Here is a 20305-nt window from a genome sequence, read left to right as displayed (position 1 = left end):
AAATGACAGAAAAAAATAAGGAAAACAAAGAACAAGATAAAAGTATGGATGCAGAGATACTCATTGATACTACATATGAGGCAATAAAGCAGCATACCTACGAAGAAATAAAATTACGATATGACAACAGAAAAGCAAATCCCGAAGAGGCTCTACCCAGATCTACACAATGACGGGAAAGAGGAAAAAAATAGACAAGAAAAAGACAAAATCTGCAACCTTTTGAAAAGAGGGAATTGCAGATTTGGAGAAAGATGTTACTACAAACATCCTAAGGTATGTCACAACTATGAAATATATGGTAATGTGCATACCTAGATGGCTATGGGGATGATTGCAGAGATCTGCATCCAAAAATAGTTCAAAAACCTAAAAGAAGGAAAAGGATGTAAGTTCGACAAAAAATGTAAATATATGCACCCTGTAGCCATGAATCATAATCAAATAAATAACCAACCAAGTAATAAAATCCAAAATAAGAAAGAAACAAATAAAGAGAGAAATCAAGAATATCAGGTAAGAGAGAAAAGCAAACCACCAATGAGATATGCAGAGGTGTCAGCAAAAAATTTCAAAGCATCAGCTCCGAAATTATACTCAAGAGATAATAACTGTATTTATTATGCAAGAGGATATTGCAGAAACGAGAAAAATTGCAGATTCAGGACACAAAATGAATAATTATGATGTGAAGGAAGATCAAATATTATGGAAAAGTTGGATTTTTTAATGTCAGAATTTCTGGAAATGAAAAAAAGAACAACATACCAGAACAGGAAAGAGACATGGGAAAAATCCTTATTACTACCAATATTAAATTAAGGAGAAAACACGCAAACCATCATAGTGATGAATGCGCAGGGTTTAGTTACGAGTAACTCAAAAAGAAAAATAGAGTACTTAGAAGAACTAACCCACATTGAAAAGAAAATAGATATAATGAATATAAGTGAAACCTGGTATTCCCAAGAGACTGGGAATGATGATCAAATAAAAGGGTTCCAAACTTATAGATCAGATAGAAAAAATAGGAATCAAGGGGGAACCGAAACAAATATGGGAAAGACAAAAAACAAGGAAAAATATATGAGAAATATAGTAACTCAGAATGTGAACTAATAGCGGTAGAATTTGAATCTGAAAAATTAATGAACATAGTAATATATAGACCTCCTAATACTAAAGAGTTTGACTTAATAATTGACAAAAATTGGATGATATATGTAGAAATCACAAGGACTGGACTATTCTCCTATCTGGTGACTTCAACTTTCCTTTCGTAGAAATGGAAAGAACGAATAGGAGATTGTGGTTGTACTTAAACATATAAAAAAGAGAGTAATAGTAGTGCAGAAGATAAGAGGCAATTCGAAAAGCTATTAGATATGCTACTAGAAACAACATTCAACAAATAAATCACCTGCCAACAAGAAAGGAAAATACTTTAAACTAGTATTTGTGAACGAGATGAATTATGTTAAAGTAATAATAGTTTATAATGCGAGTATTTCAGACCATAATGTCATAGAATTAACAGTTCATTCCAAAGCAAGTGAAAACAGAGATAAGCAAGAAATGAAAAAGTGGGAAGGATATGGAAAATACAACTTCTACAGTAAAAATATAAAAGGTCAGAAATAAATGAAGAATTAAACAAAGATTGGGATAACATTTTCGTAAGTGATGACATAAGGGTAAATACGGAGATATTATATAGAATATTAAGAGAAAATAGTGGATAAATATATACCGAAGAAGAAAAGTAAACATCATTCATGCATACCAAGAGACAGAAGGATCTTGTTCCAGAAAATCAGAAAGTGGAAAAAAGGTCTTGCAAAAGAAAAAAATGCATGGAAAGTTATAGAACTAAAAAGTAAGATAGAAAATGCAGAACAAAAGATTATACAATCAAAAGAAAATGAAAAAAGGGACTTGGAAGAAAAAACCCTATTAAATATCAAGCAAAACCCCAAACTATTATACTCATATGCGAAGAAGATGAATAAAAGAAGAATAGAAAATAGGCCCTCTGAGAATTGAAGGGAGATTAACGAATGAAAAAAGGAAATTTGCAACATACTGGCAGACGATATAAGAGAGAATTCACCCCTAGAATAGATAATGAAGATAATGATATAGAAGTAAGGGACGAAAATAGTGAATATTTAGCTGACATAGAAATTAATGAAGCTGATATTGTGCAGGCAATTAATGAAATTAAAAATGGAGCTGCTGCAGGGCCTGATGGAGTCCCTGCTATTTTGTTAAAGAAAGTAGTTCATTCTATCGCAAAGCCACTTGCAATATTATTAAGACAAAGTGTAGATACAGGCAAGATTTATGATGAGCACAAATTAGCATATATCACCCCTACTTTCAAAAGTGGATCAAGACTAGAGGCAAGTAATTATAGGCCTGTTAGTCTAACATCACATATTATGAAAGTGTATGAAAGGGTAATGAAGAAAAATATTATGAAACATTTAATAAAAAATAATATGTTTAATATAGGACAACACGGTTTCGTACCCGGAAAAAGTACACAAACCCAACTGTTAGTCCACCGTGAGAACATATTCAAAAATATGAAAAGCGGAAATGAAACAGATGTGGTTTATCTAGACTTTGCAAAAGCTTTTGACAAAGTAGACCATAATATATTAGCAAAGAAAATTAGAAAACACAATATCGTAGATAAAGTAGGAAGATGGTTAAAAGAATTTTTACACACAGAAAACAGATAGTTATTGCAAACGATGAGAAATCGGATGAAACCAAGGTAATATCCGGTGTGCCACAAAGTACGGTGGGTTAGCTGCAATACTGTTTGTTATTATGATTGAAGACATAGACAGTAATGTTAAGGATTCGGTGGGAGTGAGTAGTTTCGCTGATGACACAAGAATAAGTAGAGAAATTACTTGTGATGAAGATAGGAACGCTCTACAAAGAGACCTTAACAAAGTATATGATTGGGCAGAGGAAAATAGGATGGTATTTAACTCTGATAAATTTGAATCAATAAATTATGGAGACAGAGAAGGAAAGCTATATGCATATAGGGGACCTAATAATGAGACAATCACAAATAAGGAAGCAGTTAAAGACCTTGGTGTGATGATGAAAATAGGAACATGTTATGCAATGATTCAAATAGCAATTCTTTTGGCAAAATGTAAAGCAAAAATGGGAATGTTGTTACGGCACTTCAAAACAAGAAAAGCTGAACACATGATTATGTCTTTATAAAACATATGTTCGTAGTCCACTTGAATATTGCAATATGATATGGTACCCACACTATCAAAAGGATATTGCACAAATAGAGAGTGTACAAAGGTCCTTTACAGCTAGAATAGAAGAAGTTAAGGACCTTGACTACTGGGAAAGACTACAATCCTTAAAATTATATAGTCTAGAAAGGAGAAGAGAACGCTACATGATAATTCAGGCATGGAAACAGATAGAAGGAATAACAGAAAATATCATGGAGCTAAAAATATCAGAAAGAGCAAGCAGAGGTAGATTAATAGTGCCCAAAACTATACTAGGAAAAATAAGGAAAGCACACAGGACATTAATCCACTACGCACCAGCATCGATAATGCAGCGTCTATTCAATGCGTTGCCAGCTCATCTGAGGAATATATCAGGAGTGAGCGTAGATGTGTTTAAGAATAAGCTCGACAAATATCTAAACTGCATCCCAGACCATCCAAGATTGGAAGATGCAAAATATACCGGAAGATGTACTAGCAACTCTCTGGTAGACATTAGAGGTGCCTCACACTGAGGGACCTGGGGCAACCCGAACGAACTGTAAGGTCTGTAAGGTAAGGTCTCGTGTGTGTGTTTAGAGAATAATACCCTCTCTCTCTCGTGTGTGTGTGTTTAGAGCATAAACAATCCCCCCCCTCTCTCTCTCTCTCTCTCAATTAAAAAAAAAAGTATGCAGTTCCCCTCCTTATAGGTATCACAATAACCCATCCTGTTATATTCAGTTACCCCCATTACTATATTTAGTAAATAAAAAATAAATAATTAACAAAACTATTGTAGTTCATTCCAAAGACAAATTATACAAATGTGGGTTGACCTGGATTTAATTACCCCTGTTGATGGAAATAGTGCATTATGTTTTGTGGTGGCTTTAAGCGGGCTTAACACATTAAAATGATAAACAAAGTCCTGGCGTTTCTTTTATCAACGGATTAGTCAAAAGGTGCTTAAACGTTATTTTCTTTCTTTTTTTCCCCTTTTCGTGGGATCAAAACATCAAAACACACGAATCGCTTTCCAGAATCTTTGTCAAGTTTAAATTTATGGCTTTTCACCACATCCCTTCAACCTATATAGAGAGAGAAATAAACACTATAAATCTGTATAAAAAAAACTATAAAAGCAAAAGCAACGTATTCGCCCCGAAAATTTCTGGGGAGTCCTGTTGTTCCATTACACTGTGATAACCTTTGCTCGTAAATCGCCTACAGTTTTTATTTCACGTAAGAAGCTCAGGTTATAACCAGGTTTTAAGCCGACGCCGAGACCGGTGTTGTGCCATCCGCTGCTCTTCCATATTGGTATGGTATCCCCCTGCAAGGATATCCGCGACTGAAAATAATATTTCCTGTAAAAATGCATGACTGTCAATGGTATATCCCCCCCTGTGAGAGTATACGAAACATAATGGCATCATCCCCGGCATCCATGTAAGATGGTATCCCCAGCAAGAATAACTGACTCAGAATGGCTTCCCCTTTAAGGATATATGACGCAATATGGTATCCCAGCGATAATATCTGACTGAGAATGTTATTACCTGTAAAATCGCATGACTGAAAATGGTATCTCCTGTAAGGATATATATGGCTAAAAATAGTATCCCCTACAAGACTACATATATATGGCTGAAAAGGTATTACCTATATGAATATATGACTGAAAATTATATTCCCTACAAGAATATGACAGGAATGTCATATCCTGTAAGATTATGACTGAAAATGTTATCTCCTGTAAGAACATATGACTGGAAATGTTATCTCCTGTATGAATATATTGCTGGAAATGTAAGAATGCATAGCTGGAAAGGTTATCTCCTATAAGGATATATTGCTGGAAATGTTATCTCCTATAAGGATACATGGCTGGAAATGTTATCGCCTGTAAGAATATATTGCTGGAAATGTTATTTAATAAAAGAATAACAAAACAAAATTGTATGTTTTATCATTTACAAACTGATTCTTGCTCTTCAACAGAAGGTAAACAAACAAGGGAAAATATGAAATTCACTTAGATTTATACATGCTCAGACGAAATTCCATTGTATTTGACATTCTTTAAACATTTTCATACCACTGTAATATTTTTTTTACGAATAATTCTATCAGGCGTGAAATCATTCCCGTAGTAAGGACTACATTTCATTGTACCTCAGCATTCTACAAATGCTTTACTGATCGAATGAATTGCTGAAAAGGTCACTTGCTGATATCCAAACTAGAAAGATTTAAATAACTTAAAACGAAGGCAATTTAGAGTGAGAGACAGTTTAAATTCAGCTTGACATATGCCGTTATTTTATAAGTTGCAGAGAGAGAGAGAGAGAGAGAGAGAGAGAGAGAGAGAGAGAGAGAGAGAGAGAGAGAGAGAGAGAGAGAGAGAGATCGGTGAGGGTCTAAAAAGTGTACTGAACATACCTCATGTATTCATCTTGAAGGACAGACTGGCTTTTAAAGTATCGAATATGGCTGGAAGATGAACTACGCAGAAGAAATTCCATATATCGAACAATTTAATCTAATGTTACAAACGACTTATATTTTGTGGGAGTTATTTATCACATAACATTGTACAATATTTGCTAATTACATTTGGCGCCCTTCTTAAATCATTTAAGCTTGCTCGCATATATTTAAGCCACATGACTCGGAGTTTAATATTAACAAACACCGTATCTTTGCTTCGTAAGTAATTAATCTTTATCATGAAAGCCAAATTAAGTATTATCAAATTTCCATTACTGATAATTAACAATTGGGTTCTAAATTAATTTACAATCGGAGCAGTTAATTAAGAGAACGTCCGAATACAAAGAAGATGATATACTTAATGGCATTTATTAGCTTGCCCTGCGTTTTCCAAAGACAATGAAATCATTTTCCCATCAGTGGCTGCTGCCGAGCTCTGAACAGGGAAAGATGGTCGGAAATTTATTGCAAGGACAATAACAGGCACGTCCAAGATTCTAAAAAAAAAAAAAAAAAAAAGGAAAAAAAAAGAAGAAGAAGAAGAAGAAGAAGAAGAAAAAGAAGAAGAAGAAGAAGAAGTAGAAGAAGAAGTTACAAAAATTCAAGATTTACAAATCTTCATCTATAAGAGTTTCACGATAAAGAAACACAAACTCTTGGAGCATATTATCATCAGCGGCTCTGGAACCCACACCTCATAAAATGAAATTTCTCACAAATGTAAACAAGTGAAAAAAATTCGCCGATTCTTCTGTCCGGTGGTGGTCTTAGCCACGGCCCATAAAACTCTTAGCCGAGGCCCATATAGCTCTTAGAAGCATGAAACTCAGCCACGTACCGGTGGTGGCCTATGTTGTTGGTACCTATAACGTCGTCAGAGGTACGATTATGGCTAACTTTAACCTTAAATAAAACACCTACTGAGGCTAGAGAGCTGCAATTTGGTACGTTTCATGATTGGAGGGTGTGGATGATCAGCATACCAATTTGCAGCCCTCTAGCCTCAGCAGTTCTTAAGATCTGAGGGCGGATCGACAGACGAAGCCAGAACAATAGCTTTCTTTTACAGGAAAACTGAAACCTGGCCTAACCGCAGTCGATAAATATAACTTAGAGGTGATTTAATTCCTTACCAGTCTAAAGTTTTGTCAATATTCGGTCAATGTGAGCATAACGGTTAGTTAGTTTCTCTCTGTCATGAGGTCTTCATACTTTTATCATAAGTATTTTTATTATTATATAAATAAGTGTTTAGTATAAATAAAAAAGTATAGAACTAAATGACCCTTGATATGCTTCATAGACGTTACTATAAGACATTATCGAGACGGCAAGTCCCTACCCTTGGGACGTTACGTACCAGCCTGAATGAAATTAAGAGCACCACCTCTCCTTCGTTAAAGCCCAATCCCTAGTCGGGGTCGCTATTTTGAATAACACTTGGAAACGGATCATTACCCAATTTTTTGGTAGATAGTTTTTGGACTCCAACCCTCCCTATTTATCCTGGCTTAGGATTTCGTCTTATTCATCATGAAGCTACGACACCATACCAAAATACTATGATGCTCTCGAGTTCATCTCGGAGAGAGAGAGAGAGAGAGAGAGAGAGAGAGAGAGAGAGAGAAGTCCTCTGTTAATTATAGCCATATTTCTTCCCCTCCTTCAAGAAGTTCTTGAACGGGGTCTGCTGACAGAGAAGTCGAACTACTACTACGGCCCCGAGAGAGCCAAAATTATGCAAGAGGACACCCTTCCCCCCCCCCCCCCCCTCTCTCTCTCTCTCTCTCTCACTCTCTCTCTCTCTCTCTCTCTCTCTCTGCGAGCATCAATAGGGGTGAGGTGGAGATGGGGGAGACTATCCCCTCATATTCTTCCATTTCACACGGTTATGTCAAGGCATATATACGCAACATCATTCACCTCTCTCTACTCCCCAACCACTCTTCTTTTCCTCCCCAGCCACCCGCCCCCTTCTTCCTCCCCCCCCTCCTCCAAGAGTCTCTTCATCCACTACTCCCTCCTTCCTTCTGAGCCCCCCACCCCCCGTGTTTTGACAGATTCATGGCATACGAAGACCTGCCTTTCTGCCACGGCGATGGGCTTTTCACGATGAGGGTTTCCTCCTCCACTCGTGTTTATATCGGGAAGGGGATGGGGGGAATAGGAGAAGGGGAGAGGTGGGGAGAGGTGGGGAGAGGGGGTAGGGTGGAGGAAGGGGAAGGGGAGAGGGTGTGGGAGAAACGACAGTCGTTTCGTGTTTTATTCCGAGTGAATTATTAGCGAAAGGCGCTCTTTAAGGATCAATAGACGTTTGAAATGACGTTAGTTTCTTGTCGTTGCAGAATTTCTTGAATTGTGTCCATAGCCTTTTTTTTCTCCCTTTTTTTTATTTCTCTCCTTTGCGTCATTGATTCGTTTAAGTGGAATGTAATGTCTTGCAGTTCCTAATGGATTCGCCGAGTTGGTTCAGGGAAAAGGGTTCGAATTTTACTTATCGCGCCTTTGCAAGCAGAGAGAGAGAGAGAGAGAGAGAGAGAGAGAGAGAGAGAGAGAGAGTTGGCAATTAATTTTGTATCTAAAAAAATTCAGTCTTAATACCATTAGATTATGGTCACCTTCAAAGAATTCAGGTAAAAGACACCATGCCCTTATAAGTAGAACAATTCACTCCCTCAAGTCTACCATAAACACTATGGCCAGCTATTTAACCACACTAACACACACCTTAAATTTGCCTTTCACGCGCAATTCCATCCACATAGCTTTTGCAGTCCCGCAGACACGAGCTAACGAATCTTTATAATAATAATAATAATAATAAATAATAATTAATAATTAATAAAGAATAATAATAATAATAATAATAATAATTAATCACTCCGTCGGTCCAGGACTGCATTCTCACCAGAGATCTCGGACTCATTTGCATTCATTATTCTGAGATCCATTTGGTCATTAGCCTCGCTCGCTGCTTTTACATTCACTGCATGGTGCCTTTGTATCTCATTGTAATTTCTTCATATACGTGTATATATATATATATATATATATATATATATATATATATATATATATATATATATATATATATATATATATACATACATATGTGTGTGTGAGTGTGTATGTGTACACACACTCATATTTATTGTATGCATATACATATTATATATCTATATATATGATATATATAAAATAATATATATATATATACATATATATATATATATATATATATATATATATATATATAATATTAAATGCTTTTGATGCCAAACACTGGCCCCAAAACAGTGATGAAATCGAGATATTTCAAGTATTTTAATTTTTCTTTTTATTATTCTTTTGCATTCTGGTCAATGTAATAACACAAGTCTAGCACATGTGACATCTAGACTCACAAAGAATTCATCTACAAAAGCCATAAAATTTAATATCACTTAACATCATGTCACTAAAGCATGGATAGATCTCTTTCGGTCAAAGTATAATATATCCAATCTCAACCTGGTCTACTGACTGTAAGGGTCTTTGACAAATTGAGGTTATTAAGAGAGATAAAGCGGGAATACGTCGTCTGATGTGGCCCTCTGTCTTAGCCCAACCAAACGAGATAGAATTTTCAAATTTCCAGAAGCGAAAAATATTTTCTCAGTTTAAAAAGCGTCCACATAGTACATAGTAGGGAACAGAGAAGTTGAGGATTTTATTGCATATTTTCCGTTGTTTATAAATGCATGTATGTATGTATACTTTTGTACACTATATATGTGTGTACATATGTATGTGTAGGTGTGTGAATATACACACAAACTATATAGAGTAAAAAGAGAAACTTCAGCAAAATTCTGTCTTGAAGTAAATGTCAAACAAATGTCTCCCTCCTACTAGTTTTGCAAAATCTAATTTTAAACTCTCAAACATACACAAGCTTTCCTGAGGAGAGAGGAAAAAAATACTTTGAAAAAAAAAAAAAAAAAAAAAAAAAAAAAAAAAAAAAAAAAAAAAAAAAAAAAAAAAAAAAAAAAAAAAAAAAAAAAAAAAAACAAAAAAAAAAAAAAAAAAAAAAAAAAAAAAAAAAAAAAAAAAAAAAAAAAAAAAAAAAGAGGATCAAAAGGCAAAGACAGGTCGGCAGTGACACCAAGTAAAAAAAAAAAAAAAAAAAAAAAAAAAAAAAAAAAAAAAAAAAAAAAAAAAAAAAAAAAAAAAAAAAATTGAAAAAAAGTTGAAAAATTCACGTGGCTTCCGTAAAAGCAGAAACACATGATCCAAGCGACACACACACAAACCAACGCACGCTAAAGCAACGGAAAGGATAACGGGAGAGAAAACTACGAAATAAAAAAAGAATAAATAAAAAGATTAAATTAAAAAAAAAAACAGCCTGAGTAAAGGAAGGAAGGGAAAAAAAGACTGAGTGGAAGAGGGAAAAACGGACGGAAATTAAAGAGAAAAATGAAATGAAATAATGACTACATCCTTTCCAATTACAGGACGACATAGACACTCACAGGAAAGAAAAAAAAAAAAAATGGCTGCCCACAAGGTTTAAGGTTTTGGTGGGGGGGGTCGGGTGACGGGATGAGAGGATGAGGAGGTTTTTGGGTGGGTGGGTTCGTCAGGATGAGAGCGAAGGGTAGCGAGGGAGTGGAGGCGGGTGCGGGGTTGAGGATTTAGAAGGCTCGTCCAATAGCATCCATTCAAATGCAACTCGTAAATAAATACAAAGTACAATCGATTGAGCACCTGTCAAACGCCTCATGATTAATTATTATCATTAACAAATAACTATTTTTTATATCTTTTTTTTTTGCCTTAATCTCTTTATATAACCAAACCGATGAAACTTTAGCAATTAAGTCACGGCTATTTTATATATCTGTAGTTTCCGGAGCGCTCCGCAGTTATTATTGTCGCCGGAATATAAAGCGATAACAATGGGCGCATTATCCCGCCCCACAGAACTTTACGAGCTCCGCCCTTTTTCCACGGGGCGTATGAATGCAGGCGCAGCGTGTGACTGTCATCGAGTGGGTTTGTTTCCCAGAAGGTTTTGTGTGTGTGTGTGTTTTTTTTTTCTCTCTCTTTTTTTATTTCCGTGGGTTTGTTCGTGGGCGTCTCTCTCTCTCTCTCTCTCTCTCTCTCTCTCTCTCTCTCGATATTATATACATTGGGTCTGATTCCAAGAAGGTCTTGTGTATTCTTTTTTTCCGCCGTGGATTTATTCGTGGGTCTCTCTCTCTCTCTCTCTCTCTCTCTCTCTCTCTCTATATATATATATATATATATATATATATATATATATATATATATATGTATATTATATATATATATATATATATATATATATATATATACATAATATGCATTGGGTTTGATTCTAAGGTTTTGTGTGTGTGTGTGTGTGTGTTTTCTTTCTTTTTTTTTTTTCTTTTTTTTTGGGGGGTGCTTGTGGGTTTGTTCATAGGCGTCTCTCTCTCTCTCTCTCTCTATCGTTATAATATTCATTGGATTGCTGTGGGTTTGTTCATAAGTCTCTCTCTCTCTCTCTCTCCTCTCTCTCTCTCTCTCTCTCTCTCTCTCTCTCGATGATACAAATAGACCTGTGTACACAACAGTCGTAAATAATAACTCTTACGTGGGTTAGTCGTGGGCGTCTTTCTCGATATCGTACTTGTTTACAAAACAGTCGTATAAATAGCCCCACAAAAAATTGTCACTGGTTCGATAACCAGGGTCTCTCTAGGCTCTAGAGGTGACAATCTAGAATCTAGATTATCCCCGGAGTCTCTCTAGACTCTAGAGATAACAATCTAGATTCTAGATTATCACTAGGGTCTCTCTAGGCTCTAGAGATGATGATCTAGAATCTAGATTATCCCCGGAGTTTCTCTAAACTCTAGAGATAACAATCTAGATTCTAGATTATCACTGGGTTCTCTCTAGACTCTAAAGATAACATTCTAGAGCCTAGATTATCCCCGGAGTTTCTCTAGACTCTAGAGATGACGATCTAGAATCTAGATTATCGGCAGTGTCTCTCTAGACTCTAGAGGTGACGATCTAGAGTCTAGATTATCGCCGGAGTCTCTCTAGACTCTAGAGATGACTATCTAGAGATGATTACCGCACTCTGACTACTTTACTTTACACAGCAGTAATATAAATAACCAACAATAGGATAAAAAAAAAAAATAATAATTACATTGGTTTTGTACTCAGTGTTTCATGGAAATTATATGTGAATAAAATGCTCTCACATTCGTAAAAAAAAAATAATGAAGATTATAAATAAGTCGAAAACTCTAATGCGTCTCAAAGGCAAGATAAAAAAATTTATCCGACGTCTTATAAAAAAGGAGACATGCGATTCCACACGAATATAACTGGATTATAGATGTATCATATTATACATAAATATATAATTTAGGCCAAAGGCCAAGCGCTGGGACCTGTGAGGTCATTCAGCGCTGAAAGAGAATTTTGACAGTAAAGAAGTTTGAAAAGTGTCACGGGAGGAAAACCTCAAATCAGTTGCAGAAACAATTGTTAGGAGAGGATGGAAAGTAATAAGAAAGATGGAAGGAGGTACAGTAAAAGGAATGAAAGACATTGCAGCTAGGGGCCGAAGGGACGTTGCAAAGCACCTTGAGTAGTGCCTACAGTGCACCACATGAGGCGCAATGACGGTACTACCCTTCCTACGGGAGATGTTTCATCATGAACTCAAAGACAGGAAAGATGGTCACTAGAGCACTGTAAATATGGTGACATTGAAAATGCAACTAATTATAGGACAAATTGCAGCAACATAAAGTAATTACTAGACCCTCTTGCAAAAAATCCAACGAAGCTAAATACTGAACAGAAACTCTTTTGCTAAAAGTAAACAATGGAAGTTTCCACTGAACCTTTTAAGCAAAACAGGTGTTGAGCTATCACTAACGAGGAGTTCATTTAATTATTCACGCCAACCAAGACTTTAAAATTAAAATATTACTCAAGCGACAAAGACCCGGTGATGAAAATGAATGTAGAAAATAAAAATTGATAACGTGTAAAAAAAAATTCTGACGCATACTAATTACATCAAAAGAGTCTGAGGCATAACAATCATATAAAAAAAACATGGCTGAGGCATATTAATCATATGAAAAATTTCAAAAACCAAATCTGAGGCATTTTAATCATATAGAAATGTTAAAAACCTAAAATTTCAGTCATACTAATCATATACAAAAAGTCCGGGGCATATTAATAGTATTAAAACATATTTATTTTTAATCTGAGGCATATCAATCATATGAAAATAAAAAGAAATAAAGCGTAACTCCACAATTAAAATTTGGAACCAAAAGACTCTATAATCACATATACATCTTTAGCAAATTCTTCGGATGTAACGGAGAGGCTGGCTGAAGTTCTCCGGGAATAATTGACCCAGAACCTAAACTTCTACGAGATGACCTGTCACATCTGTACTTCGAAAAAGTACCGATAAGAAGAATAAGTTCACCTGAATCGTCTGTGTGCAATCTACGTGTTCACTGATGCCCATATTACTCGCATGTAAGCTAACTAGAGGTGTTAAATTTCGTACTTTCAACACACCCCATTAGGTTCTGAAATGGTCTTAATCTTGACAACCATCCACGTCACCAGCACGTCAAACTATCGAATCTAAAAAAAAAAAAAAAAAAAAAAACAACGACATCAGCCAGAAGCCCAAACATTCATCATCCTAATCTCTTCATCATCATGCAGATGATGGACAACACGGGGATTTATTTGTCAAATCGATCGCCACCTTTTGTAAATAAAGATGAATAAATTTCCATATTAAGCCAATTCCTCTTGCAGAATATCAACAGAGGGGCTGCATTAATATAACATCAATTGGAGCTGTGCAGTTCGAGCAAATATGTTAACAGCGAATGAAAAACACATTAACAAGTTATTAAACCCATAGACGGGAGGGAGGGAGGGAGATAGGTATGGTTGGGATAGGAGGGGAAGGGGGAAGGGGAGGGTGGACTGTTCCCATAGGGGAAGGGGAGGTCAAAGGATGGTGGGAGGTACGTCTTAGTGTAGGGGTGAGGGGGTTGGGGACTTACACAGGGAGGGGGGCGGGGGAAGGGTTAGGTCAGAATGGGCCAAAGAGATGATCATCCCTATCATTTGCTGCTGCCAAAATAAGTTAATTAAAATCTACATTTCCTCATTTTTCTCGCTGCAGGAATCCCATTCTGGGGATCAGCGGAGCGGAACGGGTGGGAACGGCAGTGGATGTGATAAAAACACATAAGAGGAAAAGAACGCAGAACAACCGATTTAGAATAATATCCGTAAATGTTTATTTGCATTTCCAAGCTCTCGCGTATAGTGCTTGTTAGTGTTGAAATTTATATCTATTTGATACTGTAGTGAGGGCCCAGCTGTAATTTACGATAATTCTTTTTACTGCCTCGATGAATCCCCATTAATTTGCCTCACCGTTTAAATGACGAAATAAAATTGCTCCTTAACTCTCTCTCTCTCTCTCTCTCTCTCTCTCTCTCTCTCTCTCTCTCTCTCTCTCTCTCTCTCTCACACACACACACTTTACGTTACGTATATTTGCAAGGGCTTTTTGTTATATTAGATTTCGAGCAGCTCTCTCTCTCTCTCTCTCTCTCTCTCTCTCGGGTCTCTCCTCTCTCACTGTTTACGTAATCTGCAAGGGCTTTTTATTTTGGTAAATTCCAAGCATCTCTCTCTCTCTCTCTCTCTCTAACTTTACGTATATCTGCAAGGGCTTTTTATTTTGGTAGATTTCGAGCACATCTCTCTCTCTCTCTCTCTCTCTCTCTCTCTCTCTCTCTCTCTCTCTCTCTCTCTCTCTCAGAAGATTTTGAGTACTATTCTCTCTTGCATGGTATCATTAAATCTTTAAAACACCTTCCGCTAATATTCCCTGGTATCATAGACAATTGATATGCAATATAATGAGTTCCCGATGAACAACTTGTGCAGAACTATCAGGTAGAGTTGCCAAGCAAATAAGCCTTCCCCGTCAACAAGAAGGACAGTGCTCGAAAAGAACCAGCAAGAAGGACAGTGCTCGAAAAGAACCAGCCTACACGAACTTACACCGATAGCTTCACGCAATGAAGGATGCATTTAGGCATGGCTAGCCACCTTCAGTGTCCCGAACTAGGAAATGGCAGGAACTGAACTCCAGAAGAACTAGAATTCTTGCATTTGTCTTTTTACCCTGTTAACCTTAAAGGAAATGCCTGGCTATCAACGAGTGATTGCACTTAAAGGGAACTAACAGTTTAGCTGGTCTTAATTCACATCAGCGAAGAATACATTCAATCAATCGTTCCTACGCCAACCCCTGGCTGATAGCTTCCTTTTTTATTTCCTTATTTTTTCTTATTATTATTCTTTTAGTATTGACAGATGTTTCCATAATGGGCCACGTCATAATCTCTAACTTGTGTCACTCCAGAAAAATCAACATTGGTGTTTTAAAAATGTTACTGAAATATCTCCCTGAAAAAAAAAAAATCCCAAAATGGGACCAAGGAATGGAATGGAATGGAATATGAGATCTGGACAAGACGCCAAGCACTGGAACTCATATGGTCATTCAGCGCCATGATGAGAATTAATGAGAATGAAAATTATAGATAATGACTTTTAAAATACAGGTACAAGAAAGAGGCCGATTCAAAAATGCCACAGGCAAAACGGATTAACGGAAGTGACACAAGATACTGACACGAGACAAGAGTCCTGGGACAAAGGAGCAGAGAAAAGTACAAATGAGGAACTAGTAGGAGACTGAGACAACAACGATGAGGAGAACGAAAGCGAATGTGAGAATGAGAGGGAGCAATAATGACGGAAAAGAGGGAAGAGGGCGACAGAGAACAAAGAATAAAGACCACGTGTGAAAAGAAACCGAGCAATAAAGTGACCTTTATCATGGTGGCACCAGCATCAACAGAAACGGTTTCGTTTGTTTCGCGCTCTCTCTCTCTCTCTCTCTCTCTCTCTCTCTCTTCTCCTCTCCCCGCGAGGTGATAATTGATGCTAATTACACTTATTTGCGCCACCAATCAAATTAAGATCGTCCATTTCGGGTCTTTGTTCCCGAAGAGGGAAATACGAGAATAAGTAGTATCCCCAAATCCCCTCTGGAGGTCGCCGCCATGAGCTCTTCCCTGTCAACAATTCTTGCACGAGGCCGATCATAAATGCTCGCTTTAAACAACACCCGCTTCCATTCTCTTACATTTGTGCACATTTCTTTTTTTTTTTCTTCTTTCTTTTTAACGAATTATTTTTTTCTGGAAAAATTCAAGCCTCCAACATGGGAACGATAATGCTCTGTAAAACAACCACCCCGCCCCTTTCATTCTCTCCACATTAATACATTTTTTTTTTTGTCATTCTTGGTTTTTATATTAGTTTTTTTTATGGGGGGGGAGAGGGGGGGGTTGGGTAATGGTTCAGAAAAAATATAGCCTCCAACATGAGGCCGATAATGCTCATTGTAAACAACGCCCGCTTTCATTCTCTCACATTAATTTTTTTTTTATTTTGGTTTTTATATTAAGAAAAAAAAGTGGTTTTCCCCTTTTGGAAGATGCTGAAAAAATATAGCCTCCAACACCAGGCCGATAACGCTCACTGTTAACAAAGCCCGCTTTCATTCTCTCACATTCACTTGAGACGACTTTTTTTTTTCCTTTCTTTTTTTTATTTTTTTTTTCTTTAAGGGTGGGGTGGCTAGAAAATAATAACCTCATCCCACAGAGAGAGAGACCCGACCGGGAGGAGAGAGAGAGAGAGAGAGTCTTTAAAAATATGACAATATATATCTACATATATATATATATATATATATATATATATATATATATATATATATAATATTCATGAGAACGGAGGCTCTTAATAAACTGTATACCCAAACTAGGTAAAGCCAAGAAACCTTTGGAATTTTCTCAAGTCGTCTGCTTTTCCGGGTCCTCATGACTTTCATCCTTCCAGTGATGGGCGTATCGCTCTCACTGGGTCAATGAATGCTATAAAGTTAGCAATCGCCAAACTATAACGATGCATTCTATCCTATCGTCGACGGGTGGAAATCGCATTCGCCGACTCTGCGTACAACGAAGCCTTCTTGATCTTTCACCCCCTTTAAGAATAAATTTATATAATTTATTAGTTACATCATTCTAATGTTTATTATTCTCATTGATTTATTATTTATGTCTTTATATATCTGTTTATTCACTTATGATATATATACCATTTATTCCTTACAATATTTAATACTGTTTCTTATTTACATTTATTTCCTACTTTATTCACTTATTATTTATATATATGTATATTCCTTTATATTATTTATACTGTTTACTTACACTATTTATTGTTTGTATTCATTTATCATTCATATTTTTATTTATCTATTTATTCTCTTTTAATTAACTCGGTAAACACCACTGTAGAACGATACAGTTAAGTAAGTGAACGAACCTACAGCAACTTTCCATTTACAGTTGCACCATGAAACAACTGTAAGGAGAAGGAAGATAATCAGCTGGAAGATAGCGAATATGATCGGAGGTACAGTAAAAGGAATGGAATGCGTTTGCAGCTAAGGGGCGATGGAACGCTGTAAAAGATACTACCTTGAGTAATTGCTAACAGCGCACTGCATGAGGCGCACTGACGGAACTACCCCCATTAGCAAAAACACTGTTCCTCGCAGATAGGGGAAACTTCCATTTGTCTGACGACTGAGACGTTTAATATGGGTTAATTCGATCGAGAGACCAATTCGGGAATTCGGAGCTGGGGTGGGGTTTGGGTACCGTTTGATCATTACCTCATTTCCTATTACTTCCATGATTGATTTCGCAGTCTTGCTAAATGATCGAACGATCGGCGCTGGGCAATGAGACCGTCATTACCCACCTTACTGTATATCAGGACGGCTTCTGCCTAGCTTGTGAACACGACGGTTAAAGTAATCAACCCGCTGAAAATTCAAAAGCTACGTAATGCTATAATGAAAGAATTAACATAATTCTTTTTTTTTAAATCGCTTTGTATATTCATTACTGAATAATTCTTTAATTCAGAAAGAGAACATGGCATTATTTATCCAGCACTAACCTAAAAAAAAAATGTAGTTCTTTACGCCACTCCCTCTATTATATTATGTATTCAAGAACACTCAAACCGTAAAATATGATGTCGATATAAGAAGCTGTCTAGACGGTAAGCACCTTCCCTAAGGACGTTATGTACCTTCTCGATGCTCGAGCCAAGTTACCTTATATAAGTCTTTGTCGGAAGTTGATGCAGCGAACCACAATATAATAATAATAATAATAATAATAATAATAATAATAATAATAATAATCTAAACGTGTAGTTTCCTTACCCGTAGACTATTGTGGTTACACTGCGAAAAACTCCCTAGATGATTTGAATGTATTCTATCATATATATTCACGTATACACTTATGTATATTCATACACATTACTGCTAACCTACTTTTTGCTTACTGAAGAACTTTACGAAACTCACACACACACACACACCACACACACACACACACACACACACACACACATATATATAATATATATATATATATATATATATATATATATATATATATACACAGTAAAAAGAGTATTCATACATATTCATATATATATATATATATATATATATATATATATTTTATATATTATATATATATATAATATATATATATATTATAAATCAAATGTACCTAAAAAGAAGTTGAAGCAGTTTAATGATAAAAGGAACTAAAAGGCCAAACCAATGATCCTATTACCAAAAACATAAGCTACTTCATATTGGGAATATTCCTAGAATCCTGCAAATGCATTTCAAGCGTACGAAAATCAATATCGCAAAACCTCATTCTATGTTGCCCGAACTTTCACAGACACAAAGTAAACGAATTCAACCCACCGAAAAAAAAAAAAAATCTCGTTTCGCGGAACAGAAACCATAATGATAATTCATAACGTCAAAATTTCTGTTTGTCAAAGGTGGGGAAAAGTGTGTGATAAATGTGTGTTCCCTTTGGTCTCGGATAACAATAGCACAGGGCATTCAAAAAGGAATGAAAAAGAGAGAAAAAAAATGAGCCCTGACAGGTGATATATACATACACGGTAATTAACTGTTCGCTATTTATCCCGTTGCTTAAAAGACTTGCTATGCCGATGTGACACATTCATCACTTTCTCAATACACCGACGGTGAAGAGGAGATGACGACTTTATATATATCAATAATTGCAACTCTGACATCGCAAAAATGAGATTCACGTTCCAATAATGGCGATTATGAAACGCCAAGTAATTAACGTTATCAATAATTATACCACTGAGAATAAAAGCTTAATCCGTCAATAATTATAATACTGAAAACATTTTTAACACATTAATAATTCTAATGACAATAATTAAACAATGAATAATGTATCGCTTTGAAATTATTGGACGATTGCATTTCCGTGTGTATGTTACTCATAAAAAAAATATCAAGACTATATACAAAAGGATTATTACATACTTATCCCTTACGAAAAAGCTGTTAATTGTCTAAACATGACTAATAATATATGAACACGAACATATACACGCCTCTATCTTCAACACGGTGTATGAATTATGCAAATAACAAGGGGAAAAAATCGAAAAGGTAGGAAATACTGTACCTTAAAGGTGAGGATGTTACACCTGTAGCAATGACTGTGTTTATGGTCTACGGCTCACTGCTCCCGTCGTGGTGATAGGCGATAATGCCTGGGTAACTGCCCCTGAAGATGAAAGCAGAGAAAGTAGAGTTGTGGACCCCTTGGGAGAGACAATATCATTTGTATGGAGATTTACCCTGTGGAGGTTAACCGTGATTTAATAATAACAGCATCCTCGCTGCTCTGCCAGATGTGAAATTCAACAAATGGACGAAAGAATGTAATTCATAAATTCGTGCTTCGTAGTAATGATACACAAAGAAAGAATACGATATTATTATTATTATTATTATTATTATTATTATTATTATTATTATTATTCATAAAATGAACCCTATTCATATGTAACAAGCCACTGACTTGAAATTCAAGCTTCCAAAGAATATTATGGTGTTCATTAGAAAGAAGTCACAGAAGGTACTGGAATGATACAAAAAAAGAGAGATCACCCATCAAAAAAGAAAAAATGAATAAATTAATAGAAAAAATTAAAATTATCAAAACACAAGAAATGTATTTGGATATCCAATACGAAAAAAGAAGATGTGACAGTAGATCAGCTTAAGAAGATGACGTAAAATGAAATACCTTGTCAAATGAGACTTGAGACGCAACAAGCATGCAGTAAAAAGGTTAAGAGTTCAATAAGAGACGGATCCCGAGAATTGTACGGTCGTAAAAAACCTGGACAATTTTAAATCAAAAGTCTTGTGAAAGACGGGGTGGGCGGGGCAACCTTAG

General features: G+C 36.0%; 1 long non-coding RNA gene across 1 annotated transcript in view; it reads right to left on the bottom strand.

Moving 5' to 3' along the window:
- The window catches only part of LOC135195451 (uncharacterized), a 352685-nt gene that overhangs the window by 55328 nt on the left and 277052 nt on the right, over positions 1 to 20305 (bottom strand). The window contains exon 3 of the long non-coding RNA XR_010310128.1: positions 19526 to 19627. This is a non-coding gene — a long non-coding RNA (uncharacterized LOC135195451). The remainder of the gene's footprint in view (positions 1 to 19525; positions 19628 to 20305) is intronic.

The sequence above is a fragment of the Macrobrachium nipponense genome, chromosome 16 (assembly GCF_015104395.2).
Source record: "Macrobrachium nipponense isolate FS-2020 chromosome 16, ASM1510439v2, whole genome shotgun sequence".
NCBI classification, from domain to species: Eukaryota; Metazoa; Arthropoda; class Malacostraca; order Decapoda; family Palaemonidae; genus Macrobrachium; species Macrobrachium nipponense.
Note: the sequence above shows the minus strand (reverse complement) of the source record. Positions and strands in the feature narration are given on the sequence as shown.